Consider the following 17772-nt stretch of genomic DNA (forward strand, 5'->3'; position numbering starts at 1 on the left):
ATAGCCACAGGATTCCAGGAGGAGTAAGGTGCAGGCAAGGGGAGATGGCCACATTCCTTCTGTCCCTTAGTACCATGCCAGTGCACTGAAAAGCCTTTTCAATCAGTAACATCGAGAGCAAGTTCAGCATTCAGGCTTGTAACTTCATGATTCACCAGTTCCTAATATTTGGAAAGCTCAGCAGCAAACCCTGTATCCATGCACTCTGGAAAGTGAAATTCAGCACAACAGTGCAACACTGCGTCAAAGGACTTGATGCAGTCTTTGTCACCTTAATGAGAAATATTCAGTGGACACTGAGAGGCGCGCACGGTTGGAGACCATCATGCCTGCAGGTCTTGTGCTTTGGTACTACCAATGAAGACAGATATCTAATTTAGAGAAACAATTACAGCTAACCTTCCAAGGCTATTGAACCCATCTAACTCCACGTTGCCTTCTATGAAGTCTGTGAAAGTGCAACATTACACTGACATAACACAAGAGTTGAATAACTATCACGACTCAGCAACACATCACATGAATGTAAGGCTCAAAAAGCAAGGCGATCATCATGTGGGAGCATAACTCACCCTCGTAATAAGAACAGTAAGAGGTTTTACAACACCAGGTTAAAGTCCAACAAGTTTGTTTCGATGTCACTGCGCTCCGAAAGCTAGTGACATCGAAACAAACCTGTTGGACTTTAACCTGGTGTTGTATAACTTCTTACTGTGCTCACCCCAGTCCAACGCCGGCATCTCCACATCGTAATAAGAAGTCACACAGGTGCATATGCATGATGCTTTCAAATGATGACACCATTCTCATGAACAGCAAATGTATTTACAAAAGTGATACGTCGATCGATTGAGGGAGTTTAAGGTGCCCCATCCACCCTCTCATCGAACTATTGATAGATCCCAGGTGCAGGTCCGAGCACTAATGCTGGATCAAGGTCTTCAAGATGTCTGCCCTCCTTCCCGTGGAGACCTTGAAACGCTTGCATATCTGAGCCATGACATCAGACAGAATGCAGATGGACTCCTCCATTCTTCCCTATAGTCTGTTGACTGCCTCTCGCAACTCTATCTGATTTTCTGACACCTGTTGTTGCGTCTGTGGCATGTTAGTGGCAGCTGATTCCTGAGGCTCATTATCTGAATCAGACTCAGCCGCTGCCTTATCTCCCGTAGTCCTCCGAGTGTCAGAGGCTGGGCTGTTGCTGCCTCTGACTGCTGTGGAGATGTGTCAATGAGGTGTTCCCCAGAATGTGACCCTGAGCCTAATCTAGATCAATTACCTGCCAATGTGTGTGCCTCTCCACTGGTGGAGAGTGTAAGTGAATGCAGTGGCGATTCTTCCTCTGATGTACCTGATGCATCCTCAGCACACTCCTCTGAGGTGGCCTGGGACTTGGGTTTATCGCAACTCTGGTGGTCTGTCTGGGCCTGCTTGTGTTTGTAAAAAAGAAAGCTAGATTAATTCATAATTAGGCAGAGTATAATATTACATATCACTCCCTGTGATTATCAGGATGGAATCAACTCATGGAGGGCTCATCCATTTGGCTTGTTGGGATAGGTCATCTCGCCTGCCCCACAAAACTGAGCTTGTCTCTGTCTGCAAGCTCAGTGACATCCTCTATGAAGATGGGCATGCTGTCCTCCCTTGTAACCCCTTCCAGGCCGGTCAGGTGATGCTGGTGGGCCTCTTGGATCCATCCCTGGGATAGAAGACATCCCAGTACAGTTGGAAACCATGGATGAGAGCCTCAAGGGAGTAATTGCTGAATCTGGGAGTGTAGTACCCTCAATAACGACGCTAGAGAGTAAAACGGTAAAGAAGGCTTTAATAAGCTAAGAACTAGCCTGGTGCCGAGACGGGTGCTTACTGGGTGTCGCCTGCAAGGCGGCCCCTTATATACGACTCCCAGGTGGGCGGAGCCAGAGACGGAGTCCCCCTAGGGTTCCAAGCCCAGTCTTAAAGGGGACATCACCTTACATGATGATAAGTGTACAGTAATACGATAACCGTGCATCACATTCACCCCCTGTTTAAAAAAAACAAAATCCGGCGGGGGTGAAGTGGAATCACAAGTCCATTCGTTTCAGCGGCCTGATCGTCCTCGTGAACCTCCTCAGCTCGGGCGGTGGTGCAGCGGACACTGATGTCTTAGTTGAGGGTACGTCCGGGAGCACGGTGGTCGGAGGCTTGGTCTGGGTCGGGGTAGGGGATCGGGGCGCAGGGGAAATAGCTGGGGCTGGGGGTAGCGTTGCTGGTGGGGGGGGGGGCGGGGGGGGAAGTAGTGGGTGCCGGATCCCGCAGGAGCCGTGAGGGAGGGGGCGTCTGTAGTGGGGGAACCAGCGGGTGCCAGATCCCGAAGGGAAACCATATCTTACCTGCTGTAGGGGTACTCGACGTAGGCGTATCAGGGGTTTGCATGTAGTACTCGGACCCTCTTGACCAGGGGGTCCGTTTTATGGCTCCTCGCGTGCCTCCGGAGAAGAACAGGCCCCGGAGCCATCAGACAAGGTGGAAGCGAGGCCCCGGAGGTGGAATTCCTGGGGAAGACAAACAAGCGGTTGTGAGGGGTCTCATTCGTGGCCCTGCAGAGGAGCAACCTAATGGAGTGTGGGGCATCAGGTAGGACCTCCTGCCAGCGGGTGGTTTGGAAACTTCTCGACCGTAGGGCCAGAAGGGCAGCCTTCCAAACTGTCGCGTTTTCCCTCTCCACCTGCCCTTTTCCCCACGGGTTATAACTGGTCGTTCTGCTCGAGGTGATGCCTTTGCTGAGCAGATACTGACGCAGTTCATCGCTCATGAACGATGTACCCGTGTCGCTTTGGATATAAGCGGGGAAACCAAACAGGGTGAAGATGCTGTGCAGTGTCTTTATCACGGTGGCTGAGGTCATGTCGGTGCAGGAGACAGCGAATGGGAAGCGGGAGAACTCGTCGATGACGGTGAGGAAGTAGGCATTGCGGTTGGTGGACGGGAAGGGGCCCTTGAAGTCCACACTTAGTCGCTCATAGAGCCCCGAGGCCTTCACGAGACAAGCCTTGTCTGGCCGTTAGAAGTGTGGTTTGCACTCTGCGCAGATCTGGCAAGCCCGAGTCATGTCCTTGACTTCCTCGGTTGAGTAAGGCAGATTTCGGGACTTGATAAAGTGGACGAGCCAGGTAACCCCCAGGTGACAGAGGTCACTGTGGATGGCTTGCATGCGGTCCTCCTGCGCGTTGGCGCACGTGCCGCGGGACAGGGCATCTGGGGGCTCGTTGAGCTCCCGCAGTCGCTGCAGATGGCGGAGCAGGCTGGGCAGTGTGGGCGTGGGTGCTGGCCCTGCCCACAGAAATAGCATGGTGTGCCACTGGTCTGGGCGGGTCGTTGCATGGCGCAGGCCCATAACGTGGCCGAGTCTGGGGAAGTCCAAGGGGGGCTCGCAGGGTCGGCAGGGTACGTGCCTAAATTATGTCGGGCCACTTTCAGCGAGGTGGCGAGCCTTAACGTCTCCTGGAGGTCTTTTGCCCCATTCTTGAGTAGTCGCTGCCGGATGTAGATCGAGTGGAGTCCGGACACGAACGCGTCTCTGATGTGCAGGTTCATATGGATTTCCCCCGTCACATCCTGATGATTACAGTTCCTGGCGAGCGCGGTGAGCTTTTCTACGAATTTGTCTACCATTTCCCCCAAGCGCTGCCGGCAGGTAGAGAGCAGATGCCGGGCATGTACCTCATTGATGGGTTTGACAAACCGCTTGCGTAGTATCTCGACCGCCTCTTCGTAGGTAGTTGTCTTTTCAAGCGTGGCAGAGATTCTGTGACTCACCCGGGCGTAGAGTAGGCGCAGCTTGCGTGGCCCCAGGATGGGAATCTCTGAGGAGTCCAGGGAGGCCTTGAAGCATCGGAGCCAGTATTGAAAAATTTCCTTTGCCTCCGGAGTCCATGCTTCCTGATTGAGCTTCTCTGGCTTTAGGCCTGCGCCCATCCTGATGTAGTTTAGCTTATTAAATTGTAGTACCCTCAATAACGACGCTAGAGAGTAAAACGGTAAAGAAGGCTTTAATAAGCTAAGAACTAGCCTGGTTCCGAGACGGGTGCTTACTGGGTGCCGCCTGCAAGGCAGCCTCTTATATATGACTCCCAGATGGGCGGAGCCAGAGGCGGAGTCCCCCAGGGTTCCAAGCCCAGTCTTAAAAGGGGACATCACCTTACATCACTCTTCCAACATCTTCCATCGGGCAGGAGATACAGAAGTCTGAGAACACGCACGAACAGACTCAAAAACAGCTTCTTCCCCACTGTCACCAGACTCCTAAATGACCCTCTTATGGACTGACTTCATTAACACTACACCCTGTATGCTTCATCCGATGCCAGTGCTTATGTAGTTACATTGTATATGTTGTGTTGCCGTATTATGTATTTTCTTTTATTCCCTTTTCTTCTCATGTACTTAATGATCTGTTGAGCTGCTCGCAGAAAAATACTTTTCACTGTACCTCGGTACACGTGACAATAAACAAATCCAATCCAATCCAATCCAATGATGATAAGGGTACAGTAATACAATAACCGTTCATCACAGGAGCAGCTTTTCTCTTTGGTGGAACCATTTCAAAATTTATCCCTGCGCCCAGCCAGCCTATTGTGAGGTATGTATGAGTTTGGGTAGTGCTTAAAAGTTGCACTGGGACCTTCGACTCCATTAAGTAACTTTGGGGCAGGCAAATCACTGTCCACCCCATCATGTGATTCAGAGAGCTACACATACTGTGTAGCTGATACATAATTCATGAACTTCCGAGCGTGAAATTGACCTCCACTTCCCAATGCGCAGCCTAGCGGGAAACATGCCACAAAACCCACCTACTACCACACTTAGTCTCCAGAAGGGAAAATTCCACCCAGCATTTGTTTTAGGATTTATTAGTACAGATTGTATGGCTCATTGTTAGATTTAAAATGATGACATTTTGGCATTATGGCTCAAACGTTTAGTCAAAGTGTATCTTTGATGATTTGCCAAAAACAAACTGTATGTGTAACCTCAACATTTTCCCCACTGACGTTAGTTGCAGAATCAGAAACAACCTGATTTTCACAACTAATATTCCAATCCTGTGAGTAGGCAAATGTTCCAGAGGTAATTTTGGTATGGTGTACATTACTTCTACAAAATAATTTGACAAACTGTTTTTCCTAACATCATAACAACTGCATTTGCACCTAAGGTATAGAGGGTGTTATTTCTTTATCATCCTCATGTTTGTGCTTTTCTAAATTTAGTTGAGAATCCAGATCAAAAATGATCCACTTAATGAGCATTATTTATGTGAAGAGTACTCCTGTGTCATTCCTGATTGTGTACAAATCTTGGACCCTGAACGCAGGGGGAAGTAGGTTGCTTTTGCAGATAAACTACTTACATCTGTGGGTGGTTTGAGTTCATGTGTGTGGATTTCATCTGCAAATGAAGTGCTTTGTTTGAAAAGTTGAATAACAAAGTGAAGGCAGACTCTTGGGAGTCACTGTACCTTTCCTGCCAAGCTGCACAAAACCCTATAGCAACAGTACAAAAGTCGGTTTCAAAGAATTTCAAGTCACCTTTCTTCCCCTGACAGCTGAAAGTTTAGTCTGTTGTAAAAACAATGACAGAGATTGATTTATCCAGGTAGACTGCAATGATGATCGAAAAAGGCAGAACCGTAAACGGCTTTTTAAAATATTTATGTCTTATTTCGCAACAGAAAATGCAGCAAAATTCAGTTCTCTGAAATGTTCCTTTGATGTGCTGATGGCTGTTGTCACAGAGCAAAAAGAAGTGTATAAAAGTCTACATTCCTTTCTAATGAATAAAAAATAGAGCTGAATCTGAATCACTACAGTTTCAGGTTTGTACTGGATAATACCTCCCTTTTTTTGTGGTCAAGCATAATTTTATTGGCATAACTCCTGACAAATGGCCAAAAGCATACCAGCATGGAACCATATTTGTCCCTGGTAGTCACAATTAGGAGGTGCTGTTATGTAAACTGGTTGACAGCATGGCACCTGTTAAATCGGTTTGTTTCTCTTTGTTCTGTTCTGTTTGAAGATATGTTAAGCTTTAGATTTTTTTAACTGCTTGGACTCGTTCCCATAACCCATATCCTGTCAATGTTCGAGCTAGTTTTCCCCAATTTCTTTTCCCTTGGCCTCTTGTTACTTCTCAACATCACAGAAGAAAAAAACATACATATATGGAAGGCCTGCGAACGAGAGCTAGGTAAACAGGGCCACATGATTTGCGCACTGAATGGCAATACAATCAATTGAGTTCTGACAAAAGGTCATCAATCTGAAACATTAACTGTTCCTCTTGTCACAGTGGCTGCCAGAGCTGCTAAGTGTTTCCAGCATTTTCTGTTTTCTTTCTTCCGCTTAAACATAAAAATGAAGGTCATGGAGTCATAGAACTTTGCAACACAGAAAGAGGCCCTTCGGCCCATTGTGCCTGCGCTGGCCACCAAACACCTATCCATTCTCATCCCACTTTCTAGCTTTTGGTCCATGACCTTGCACGCTCAATGGCATTTCAAGTGATTAATAAGGAGATCGGGGTTATGGGGAGAAGGCAGGAGACTGGGGATGAGAAAAATATCAGCCATGATTGAATTGCAGAGCGGACTCGATGGGCCGAGTGGCCTAATTCTGCTCCTATTTCTTATGGTCTACAAGATTATGAGAGGCATGGATAGAGTCGATGGCAGGCACCCTTTCCCAGGGTGGAGGGGTCAGTCACCAGGGGGCATAGGTTTAAGGTCCATGGGGCAAAGTTTCGAGGAGGTGTGCTGCAGCCATCTCAGAGGGCCACCTGCAAAGGACCATGGGAATTATGGCTAACCCAGGACTCAGACACACTCAGAGCTTGTGTGTGTATTTGCAACCCAGATAGCTAGACGCGATCGAAACCCCCGCTCGTTTGCATTCTAATGGCCCATTTCCCCAGAACTAAAAGACTGTACTCAGGTAAACGATACAGATGCAGTCTAACCGGCACCACTCCCTTTGCTAAGAAAGCCCAAACAGCCAAAGTCAATGACCGCTCAGGATACGCCCAGCTATCAAGGCACCCGCCCCTTTATTGGCCAAAATCGAAGGCAGTGATCGAAGCCTATTGGGTCCAAAGCTAAGGACCGCCCCAAAGAGCGCGAAATCCCAGAGGGATAAAAAGAGACACAGCCATGTGTTTGGTCTCTCTTGGCCCCGGCCTACGCCTAAAGCCAAGTGTAGCATTACGATCAGAAGACAAGTTCAAGACCAACGATCACTAACAGACGGATGAGCCCAGCAGAAACAAAGCCACTTCTTCTACCCAGCCACGCAAGATCCAAACAAAGGCCTTGTTCATCTGCAAAAGCCGGTTGCCCTGAAATTAACTATAGGTTATTGTAGTTGTTAGGTGTAGTTTAACTTGTAGTGTTTTATGTTGCATGTCAAAGTAATCCTTGTGTGTAAATAAACTATCTTTGAACTTGAACTGACTAACTGGTTGTTTGGTCTTTGATCGATATCCGGTAAAGCCTTGTGGTGGTATTATTTGATGCCTGGCGACTCTGAAAAGCAGTATTATCATTAATAACTGCCATATCTAGTTAATTTGGCAACATTATTGGTGCCGATTAGTGGCATAGTATTCCACTCATTAAAAAGGGCAACATTATTGGTGACTCCGGTGCCGATTGGCAACAATGCAAGGCATGTTTTTTTACGCAGAGGATGGTGAGTGCCTGGAACGCGCTGTCAGGGGAGGTTGTGGAAGCAGATACATTAACGGCGTTCAAAATACATCCGACAAATACGTGGATAGGATGGGTATAGAGGGATAAGGCACTAGGAAGTGCTGAAGGTTTTGACCAAGGTTGACTGGGACAGGCTTGGAGGGCCGATGGACCTGTTCCTGTGTTGTATTGTTCTTTGTTCGCCCTGTCGGCACACTGTATCAGCTTCAAAGTGGACCGAGCCCACCAGGATGCCATGGAAGCGGGTTTCGCCGCCATCTCTGGGATGTCCCAGGTACACGGAGTGATCGGCGGGATGCATGTCCCCCTAAGAGTACCAGCGCATGACAGGCCAGTCTTCACAAACCTTTCCTATGAGCACCCACCCTGCCCCATCCCCTCTTGCAATCCCCTCCGTGATTCCTACCTGCCTCAATAAGGTGTGCAGAGCCTGGGTTGGCTGTATCAGCGGACCTGGTCCATGGGATGGAGGATGATGATGACCCACTCTACGATGAGCCCTGGTGCTCTGCATCATTCGACAACATCTGACTCCTGCCCACGGCAGCATTTTCTACTTCCACCTGGTGCTGCCTGAATGCGAGCTGGTCATTCTATCACACGGTTCCATCAAACTCTTGGGGTGGCAGAGGTGGAGATGGGGTGCGGGGTTGTTGGGGTTTGGGGTGGAGAGGGATGGGGTGGGGTCAGGTACCGGTGCTGAGAGCGGTGTTTGAACTCAGGTCCTTGGCCCAAGCCCAACCCACCCACCCCCTCCTCCCAGTGCCCAGCACCCCCTCTGCAGCCAGCCCAGCCCACTCCAGCCCATCCTCACATCCTTCTGACAGAGCACCGACGCAGGTTGAAATGTCGTGAACAGGTCTTTATTGTGACAAGATGAACATCCTTATAATGGTTTGTGCCCTAGCCCCTAACGCCATACTTCGTTAACTGGTATCTACCTTTCTGGCCTTACAGGCCCTAATGCTACATCTTGGTGGATCCCCAGGTGGTATATCATGGGGGAAGGTGGCCTGCAATAATTCTCGCCCTGTTGCATGGGTCCCCTATGGCTGCCATCCTCTAGAGCGACTTACTGTCGCTTGGGTGTCCCAGATGGCGTGGCGCCATCCTGTTCTGCCCACTCCTAACTGATGCAGAAGGGTCAGGATGGCGGGGGGCCGAGGCGCTGTGGTGTTCCGGCACCACCTCTGTTTGAGTCACCGGCATGGACCCCATCACCTCCTTCTCCCTAGTGTGCCCAATGGCCTCCGGGCTATTCCTTGGGATGGGAGGGACCTGGCACTGCCAGTCCTGGAGGCCCAGTCCCATCTTTACCAGGGTTCAATGCTTACAGCCATGGAGCACAGGGACTGGGTCATCTCCCTCTGGGACTGTGCCACATCACCGAGTGAATGTGCCACATCCCTCTGTGATTGGCTCAGGTCATCCAGTGCCCGGGCAATACCGTCAACACCTTTAACCATAACCCTTTGTAACTGGGCCAAAGTCTGGAGCATCGCTGTAATGTCCAGGTGGATCTGGGACATGGCTGTCTTTGACAGGGCTGCCCGGTCCGGCACAGATTGCCCCAGGCCTTGGATATTCTGAGCCATAGCCGATACCTACGCCCCCAAGGCCTCCACCACAGATACCACCCATGTGATGTTGGCATGGGTGGCATGCATTATCGGCACCGCCTCCTGCCACTGCAGGCAGTTGGACTCCTCCAACTGCATCTGCAGGTACTGGATGGTAGCTGACAACCCCTCATGTAGTCCCTGGCTCTGTGTCTGCATCTCCATTATTGATGGGACTGCCCTTTCTAGAAACCTGAGACCCATCTGGATGGCAGCTTGTCCTTGGGGCCTGGCCGCTCTCCAACAGTCCGCCTCCCAGGGGTTCCTACCTCACCTGATGAACCACTGCACTTGTGTGGTGCGCAATAGATAGTGCCCCAGGAGCTTCTTCGCTAAAGTGCCCAACCAAGATGAGTGTCTCTGGGATGGTGGAGGGTGTTGGAGACATTTGTGACGGGAGGCTTGCTTTGTCCCCGGACTGGTGTTATGGGCTGTCTCGGGCTGCAGTTTGGGGGCTCCCCTCACTGTCCGTTACCCCGTCGCTGGTACCCACTTGGCATTATGGGTGAGGGACACCAGAAGTGCCCGCCTCATCACCAGGTGATCCTGCGAGACACAAGACATGATGCATGATTGGATCGTAGATTGGGGTTATGGGTGGTGGGTGGTATTGAGGTTGTGTGTTGTTGGTGTGGTGCGTGGTGTGGGGTTGGAGGGGGGTGGTGAGGGGTGGAGTAGCGTGTGATGTGGGGCTGGTGTGGGGGTAGTGAAGGGGTAGGGTTGGTGTGGGGTGGGGTGGAGTTGGAGGGGGGTATTGAAGAGGCAGCGTGATGGTGGTGTGGGAGGGTGAGGGGGTGAGGTTGTTGCTGGTGTGGGGAGGTGAGGAGAGGTGTGGGGTTGGTGTGGTGTTTGGTGTGGGGTTGGTGTGGAGTTGCTGCAGGAATGGTGTGAGGCTCATGCCACACGTGCCATGGGGAACCGCAACTCAGCGGCGGCTTCCTTGCTCGGCCGATGCTGACCTCTATCTCGGTGACTGCTCTCTTTTCGGGCCCATCGATCAGGTCCAGTGCCCACCGCTTCTTAGCCGTGCGGTGCCGCAAATCCGACGGCCCCCTCGGTCTTCTCTCTCTCCCTGCGGTTATGCGCTGCATTTTCCTGGGGGGGGGGGAAGACAGACAGGGCATGTCGGACAGGTACAGAATGGGGGTGGGCAGCTGGTGGCTTTCATGGCGAGAGCACCCAGCCATGGCGGACGGTATGAGTGCTTGCAGGTGGTGCAGGGCGGGATGCACGCGCACCCCTGGTGGGTGGGACTCATTTGCCTTCCGGGTGGGGGTGGAGGCATGTTACCAGTTTGTGGGATTGGCGTTGGTGCCAAGGACAAGGTGGTATCTACTCACCTTGGCCGCCCTGATGAGGGCAGCTTTTGTCGACACTTCTGGCCGGTCCTGGTGGTAGGACCCATGGCACTCACAACCTCTGCCACCTGCTCCCAGACCTGGTGTATGGCAGCTAATGACAGACACCTTCCCACCCCAGGGTACAGCGTGGCCCACCTCTCCTCCACGGCGTCTAGCGGGATCTCCAGCTCCGCATCTGCAAACCGGGGAGTGGCTCTCCGTGCTGCCATCCTGTTGGTTGGGATGAGTGTGTGTGGGGAGTGAGGTGATAAAATGCGGCTGCAGCTTGTCAGCCTCTCGAGTGTCAAGCCCAACACCAGCGAATCGGACACTGTTTTTCATTGAAATTGCTCGAGTTCCGTGTGGCACCGGTGCTAGCCCCTTAACACTTTCTGAATTGCTGTGGGACTGGCAGCAATTTTGTTGTTGTAGAAGTCCAGCGATTCAGTCCTGGCATCAACACTTAATCTCCGAAAAGAAGAATCCCGCCCCTAGTAATCCACCCATTGTGACAGCACTCACAAACCCAAATGCACACTACACTCAGAGCCTAGTGACTGCTAAATGCAGCCGTGTCCGAGAGTGGCAGTCTTCGGTGTATCGGACCAGCCAGAACTACATATGGGGAAGAGCACAGATGCCCTTGCTTTTGCTTCCTCAATTGTACACTGGAGAATCCTGCTCAGCTGGCGATCAGCAGCACCACCCACAGCTGCGGACTGGCCGCATTCCTGTTGGAATTTCTCCATCTGGAGAAGAACAAATACACCATCCGAGGGCAGATGAGGGCCTCCATAAAGCGTGTGGGCTGTTCATCAGCCTGTTCCAAGACCTGTTTGAGGCCAATAGCGGATAGGAAGGGAAGAGAGTGGGGGGACCAATGGGGGAAGACAAGACCACACAGAGCTTATAGGAACAAGGGGTGAGGGAGGCAGCTAGGGAGGAACCCAGGGAAACATCAGGAGAGGGGATATTCGTATTCTATGTCCATCCCAGCTTTTTGCCTTTCTCTGACTTCCCTACCACAGGATCCTCTCCCGATCCTGATAACGATGTAATTTAGCAATTATTGCCCTTGGCTGTTCCCCTACCTTGGGTTTCAGACTGAGCGATCTATGGGCCCTGTCGATCTCCGGCGGTTTGGGGAAGCTGTCCCTCCCGACTAGGTTGCCCAGCAACCACATAGTCCGTCGGGTCCCTGCCTTCGATCCCCGCTGGCTGGCCCACGATCTGTGTTTTCTGGCACCAAGACAAATTCTCCTGGTCCTCGGCCTTGCCCTTCAGGCTCCCCTGGCTCGCCACATTTTGATTTCAACCTCCAGAGTGACAATCCTGTCACTCTGGTCCATTGACGCCTTTTCCAGCTCTAGGATCGTCTTCCCAAGCTTCCAGCTTCTTCGCCATTCCGTCAATCGCTGTCTGCATGACGACCAATGCCTCCGTCACTGCTACTTTGACCACCACTTAGATCTCCACTTTTATCGCCTCCCTCATCGCCATCAGTTCCTTCATCAGGAATGTCCTCCATCCTACTCCAGGCGCGGGGTGGTGTGAGGCTGTTGTTCGGACTTCGGTCTAGCTCTCCCCGGGGTAGCCAGGGACCATTCGCCTCGTGGGTCCACTGATACGTCCACCCGCTGCTCGTGGCCAATTCCTCCGCTCATACCTTCTCTGCGGCCTCTCGATCTCCCATTGGCTGGTATGTTGTTCCTATTCTCTCCCTTTCTTAATTTTGGGTGAAATAAGTCTGAATTTTCAGACTAAATTCGACTAAAAGTGCCTATTTGGTTGTATTCTGGAGCAGAGCCACCTGATGTGTGACTGCTCAGCACATCATCATCACCAGAAGTTAGATTGTGGCCATTTTAATCCAATAAAGTTTCAGTGAATTTTAAGTGCACTGGAAAGTGGCCTTAAAATTTAACTTTGTCCTCTGAGTTATAGCTGGGTAATGGCATTAGTATAATGGCATCACAACCAAAGTAACCGACTGAACCTTGAATGGTTCTTGGGAACATGTTTGTTGATTGCTTATATCGTGATGACAAGGAATACTTTCCGATGAATGTCGGCAAAGTCCAGGTTAATTCAATGCAACTCAAGATCTGTGTAGCCGATAATGTTAGACATCCTCAGAAAAATAGCAATACCACATTTATTCAGTCCCTACCTGCTGCCTCCCTGCTTTAGTATCAGGAAACCCTCATCAGCAATGCATCAGTGACCTCCTGTATGCAATTGGTGATAGCTGACTGTGAGATGCCTGCATAATCACTCCCTGGAGCTTACAGCCTGGAAGGAGCCACTAACGTAGGCATTTATGGCAGCAGTGACCTTCATAGCTACAGGTAACACCACTGCAATTTCAAGGGGTGACTGTGGGACTTTGTTTAACTGATAACATATGGCAGTGAAAACTCCTCTGCTCAACCTAAAATGATGCTGATACTGCTGTTTGGGTAAAGTCAAATCACAGGTCCTTTTGCCAGTAAGATCTTTGAAAAAAGGGCAATGCTTCATTCTCCATCATCAGCTTTCTTATTCTCTTCCTCCGTAACTGGCCAAAGTGAACATTTCATAAAAGGGACCCGTGACTGATGCTGGATAACATGGCTAAAAGATTAGTGTCCGAAGGTTACTCTGCTATTCTAGTTGTTACTCAGAGTACATTGTGTTACTAAATGTAAAAGTGTGAGTTCATGGATCATTTAAAAAAGTATGAATAAGGATTAATAATAAAAACAGAAAATGCTGGAATACACATAGCAGCGCAGGCTCTGGAGAGAGAAACAAAGATAATGGTTGAATATTTGTTTCAGTGATGAGAACCAGAAATGGGACTGTTCCCTGGACCTGGACCTGCTCTCCTGGCAGTAACTTGTTAGAACTTTGACCAGAAAGTCCCCTTATTTGGCACGGACACAGAGTTTCTGTCCAACTACTACAGGGCAGTCTTTGTCCTGCATGGAGGGCTGGTAACCCTGCCTGCCACTGAGTGCCTGCCTCCCATTCGGCCCATCGCGTCTGCACCGGCTCTTGGGAAGAGCACCCTACCGAAGCCCACATCTCCAACCTATCCCCATAACCCAGTAACCCCACCCAACACTAAGGGCAATTTTGGACACTAAGGACAATTTATCACGGGCAATCCACCTAACCTGCACATCTGTGGACTGTGGGAGGAAACCGGAGCACCCGGAGGAAACCCACGCACACAGAACGTGCAAACTCCGCACAGACAGTGACCCAAGCCGGGAATCGAACCTGGGACCCTGGAGCTGTGAAGCAATTGTGCTAACCTTTCAGGGTGTAGACCCAGTATGATCCATCATGGTAATCATTGCGGAGGCTTGTAAAGGTAAGTTCACGTAATTTATTTCTCACTCACAGTAAGACGCACAGTGGTGAAAAACACATCTCATCCCAGTTGAGACCATCTAAAGCTGTCTTGTATCTAGGGGATTTAATGAGCCCCACTTTTGGGCCTCCGCCTCTCAGCAGGGGAGCTTGTTGCTAATTGGCTGTTTGGCTTTTATTTTGGCACTGTTTAATTACGTTTGCTCAAGAGTCGCCAGGTATCTTTCAATACCGCCAGAAGGTTCAGAACCGAATACTGATCAAATACTCAATACACCAGTTAGTAAGTTCAAAAGCAACGCTCATTTATTTACACACAGTCAAATCTACTCATGCATAAAATCTACAAACTAAACTATCACTATTACTAAAGCCTATACTTAGCTTCGGGTGCCCACTCAGTCAGAGGAACAATGGCCGTTGCTCGGTTCTGAGGCTGCTGGGTTGAGCTGTTTACAGGATAGCAACTAGAAGCGTCTATCTCGTAGCGTGCATTGGCTTGGAACTTACTTGGTCTGATGCAGCAACTTGGCGGGTCTCTCTTCGCTGAGAGCCAAGGCAATAGAAGAAAGATTCTCCCTTGGGGAATACCTTTTATATTAAAAAGGGCTTTGCGTGCTTTTGGGCGGGCCTTGAACTTGGCCTCAATTAATTGGGTCTTTCCCAATCATTCGTATCGATCTTCCTCCAATAGAGGGATGGTTCCCTGATTGCTGGGCGTGTCCTAGGTGACCGTTGGGCTGCTTTGTTTTAGTCTCTTCTGGCGCCGGGGTGGTCTGCCTTAACATTATGTATCGAAATGCTTCCCTTTTGTCCCCGGAGATGACCCATTAGTATGTAGATTGCTTAGCAGTTTCTGTCCTGTCTGAGAGCTTAAGGTTCTAATCAACAGACAGACCTTGCACCTGCTTGTTTCTTAGTATTGTCCAATTTTCCCTACATTCTTTGCAAGTGTCCATTTTGTAATCGTGACGTGGCCATCCCAGATGGCTACAAACTCATATTCCATGAGCCCCATGGGGAGATTGATCAGGTCATCCCTGTCGATCTTGTGGGGGGTTACAACATTCCACCCCCCAAAGTCCGCAAGTCCCTCTGTCATAGAGAGTGGCGGAGACTGCTTCTCCGCGTCGGCCAGCGCTGCACCTCCAGCTGTTGAGGAGCTGTGTTGGGGGATGGGGGAGGGTAGCATATTGGGGAAGGGAATTTTCATATCGACCGTCTGGGAGGGGCGCTGTTGACGACCATTCCCTGGCAAGACTGTCCTCCAAAACCATGGATTTTTGAGTCCCCATGTCGGACCCAGAGTCCTCCATGTTGCACAATCTGTGTCAGGGCCCTAATGGGCATTGTCCCTGGGCCCTTTTATGACAGGCAGGTGGGACTAAAAGTCAGTTCATCTGTTGGAGTTCGTCCTGACGCTGGCTCCCTGCTCTGGGGGTGGTCCACATGCTTTTGCACTGTCCGCTCCCATGTTGTCACCGTGTAAAGTACCGGTTCAGTCTGTTGCCACATGCTCCCTGGTATCGACCAGGCATCGTCTCCGAAGTTTCGGCGTATACCGTGTCACCTGGTTGAAAACGTCTGCACTGCGTCCGTCTGCTTCGGGACTGCTGCTGAGGATCTTGTCTCCCTTCTACTTTACCATTGATATCGAGGAACATTAGGCTAAGGCAGGTTTTCAGTCTCCTGTCCACCAGTAATTCCCCATTGAGTTTACACTGACCCTCTGAAAGAGCACCCTAGCTGGGCCCACTCCCCCACCCTATCCCTGTAAGTCCATGACCCACCTAACCTTTGGATACTAAGGGACAATTTAGAATGGCCAATCCAACTAACCTGCACATCTTTGAATTGTGGGAAGAAGTCAGAGCACACGGAGTAAACCCACGCGCACATGGAAAGATGTGTAAACTCCACACAGTCACACAAGGTTGGAATTGAACCCGGATTCCTGGCACTGTGAGACAGCAGTGCCAACCACTGTGCCACATGCCGCACCTCTTTCCCATGGCGCCTTCAGCACCACGATTACAGGTGCTACCCACACCCCAAATTGTACAAGTCTAATGATGCCCAGGCTTTTCAACCAGTTGAGCTCATCCTCCACCTTTGTCAGCAATATGTAGGGAACTGAGCGGGCCCCAAATTATCTCAGTTATGCCTCAGGGTTTACATGAATCTTGGCCATTGCACCTTTGAACTTATCATGGAAGACATCCGGATACTTCCCCAGGACCTCGTATAATTCCCAGTGCTCAACCTGAAAATCCACTGCCAGTCCAAATGGAGCGACCACAGCCAACCATGGCCCAGCAGAGTAGGGCTGGATCCCCATACACAATCAAGGGCAACCGGATGGATTGCTGCCCATAGGCAATTGGGATCATTGTTGTATCTGCAGTGGCTAATGGTTCTCCCATGTACATTGCAAAATGTCCCTCAGTGTCCCTCAAGTCCAAATGCTGGATTCTCGTCCTGACCTTCTGGGACATAACCCGTCCTATCATCAAGACTGCAGCACTCATTAACAGGAAAATAGAGATTCATGGAATAAAGGAACATCTGTAACTATGAGTGTTTTTAATCTGCATATAGATTGGGCAAATCAAATTAGCCACAATAGTGTAGAGGAAGAAATTCTGGAGTGTATACAGGATGGTTTTCTGGACCAATATGTTGAGGAACCAACTAGAGAGCAGGCTATCCTAGACTGGGCACTGTTTAATGAGAATGGAATCATTGGCAACCTAGTTGTGTGAGATCCCTTGGGGGTGAGCGACCATAATATGATAGAATTGTTCATCAAGGTAGAGAGTGAAGTAGTTGATTCTGAGACGAGGAGCGGGATTCTCCGCAATCGGCGCGATGTCCGCCGACCTGCGCCAAAAACGGCGCGAATCAGTCCGGCATCGCACCGCCCCAAAGGTCGGGAATTCTCCGCATCTTGAGGGGCCGAGCCCTCACCTTGAGGGGCTAGACCCGCACCAGACTGATTTCCGCCCCGCCAGCTGGCGGGAAAGGCCTTTGGTGCCCCGCCAGCTGGCGCGGAAATGACTTTGCCGGGCGGCGCATGCGCGGGAGTGTCAGCGGCCGCTTACGGCATCCCCGCGCATGCGCAGTGGAGGGGGTCTCGTCCACATCCGCCATAGTGGAGACCATGGTGAAGGCGGAAGGAAAAGAGTGCCCCACAGCACAGGCCCGCCCGCGGATCAGTGGGCCATGATCGCGGGCCAAGCCACCGTGGGGGCACCCCCCGGGGCCAAAACACCCCGCGCCCCCCTAGGACCCCGGAGCCCGCCCGCGCTGCCTTGTCCCGCCGGTAAGAGAGGTGGTTTGATTCTCGCCGGTTGGACAGGCATTCCAGCAGCGGGACTTCGGCTCATCGCGGCCCGGAGAATCGCCGGGGGGGGCCCGCCAACCCCACCTGAGGGGCGAGATTCTCCGGCCCCCCTGCCGGGTCGGAGAATCGCCGGGAGCTGGCGTGAATCCCGCCCCTGCCGGTTGTCGAAGTCTCCGGCACCAGAGATTGGGCGGGAGCGGGAATCGCGCCGCGCCGGTTGGCGGGCCCCTCCGCTCGATTCTCCGGCCCGGATGGGCCGAAGTCCCGCGGCTAAAATGCCTGTCCGGCCGGCGTAAATTAAACCACCTACCTTACCGGCGGGACAAGGCGGCGCGGGCGGGCTCCGGGGTC

Source organism: Scyliorhinus torazame, chromosome 8 (genome assembly GCF_047496885.1).
Source record: "Scyliorhinus torazame isolate Kashiwa2021f chromosome 8, sScyTor2.1, whole genome shotgun sequence".
NCBI classification, from domain to species: domain Eukaryota; kingdom Metazoa; phylum Chordata; class Chondrichthyes; order Carcharhiniformes; family Scyliorhinidae; genus Scyliorhinus; species Scyliorhinus torazame.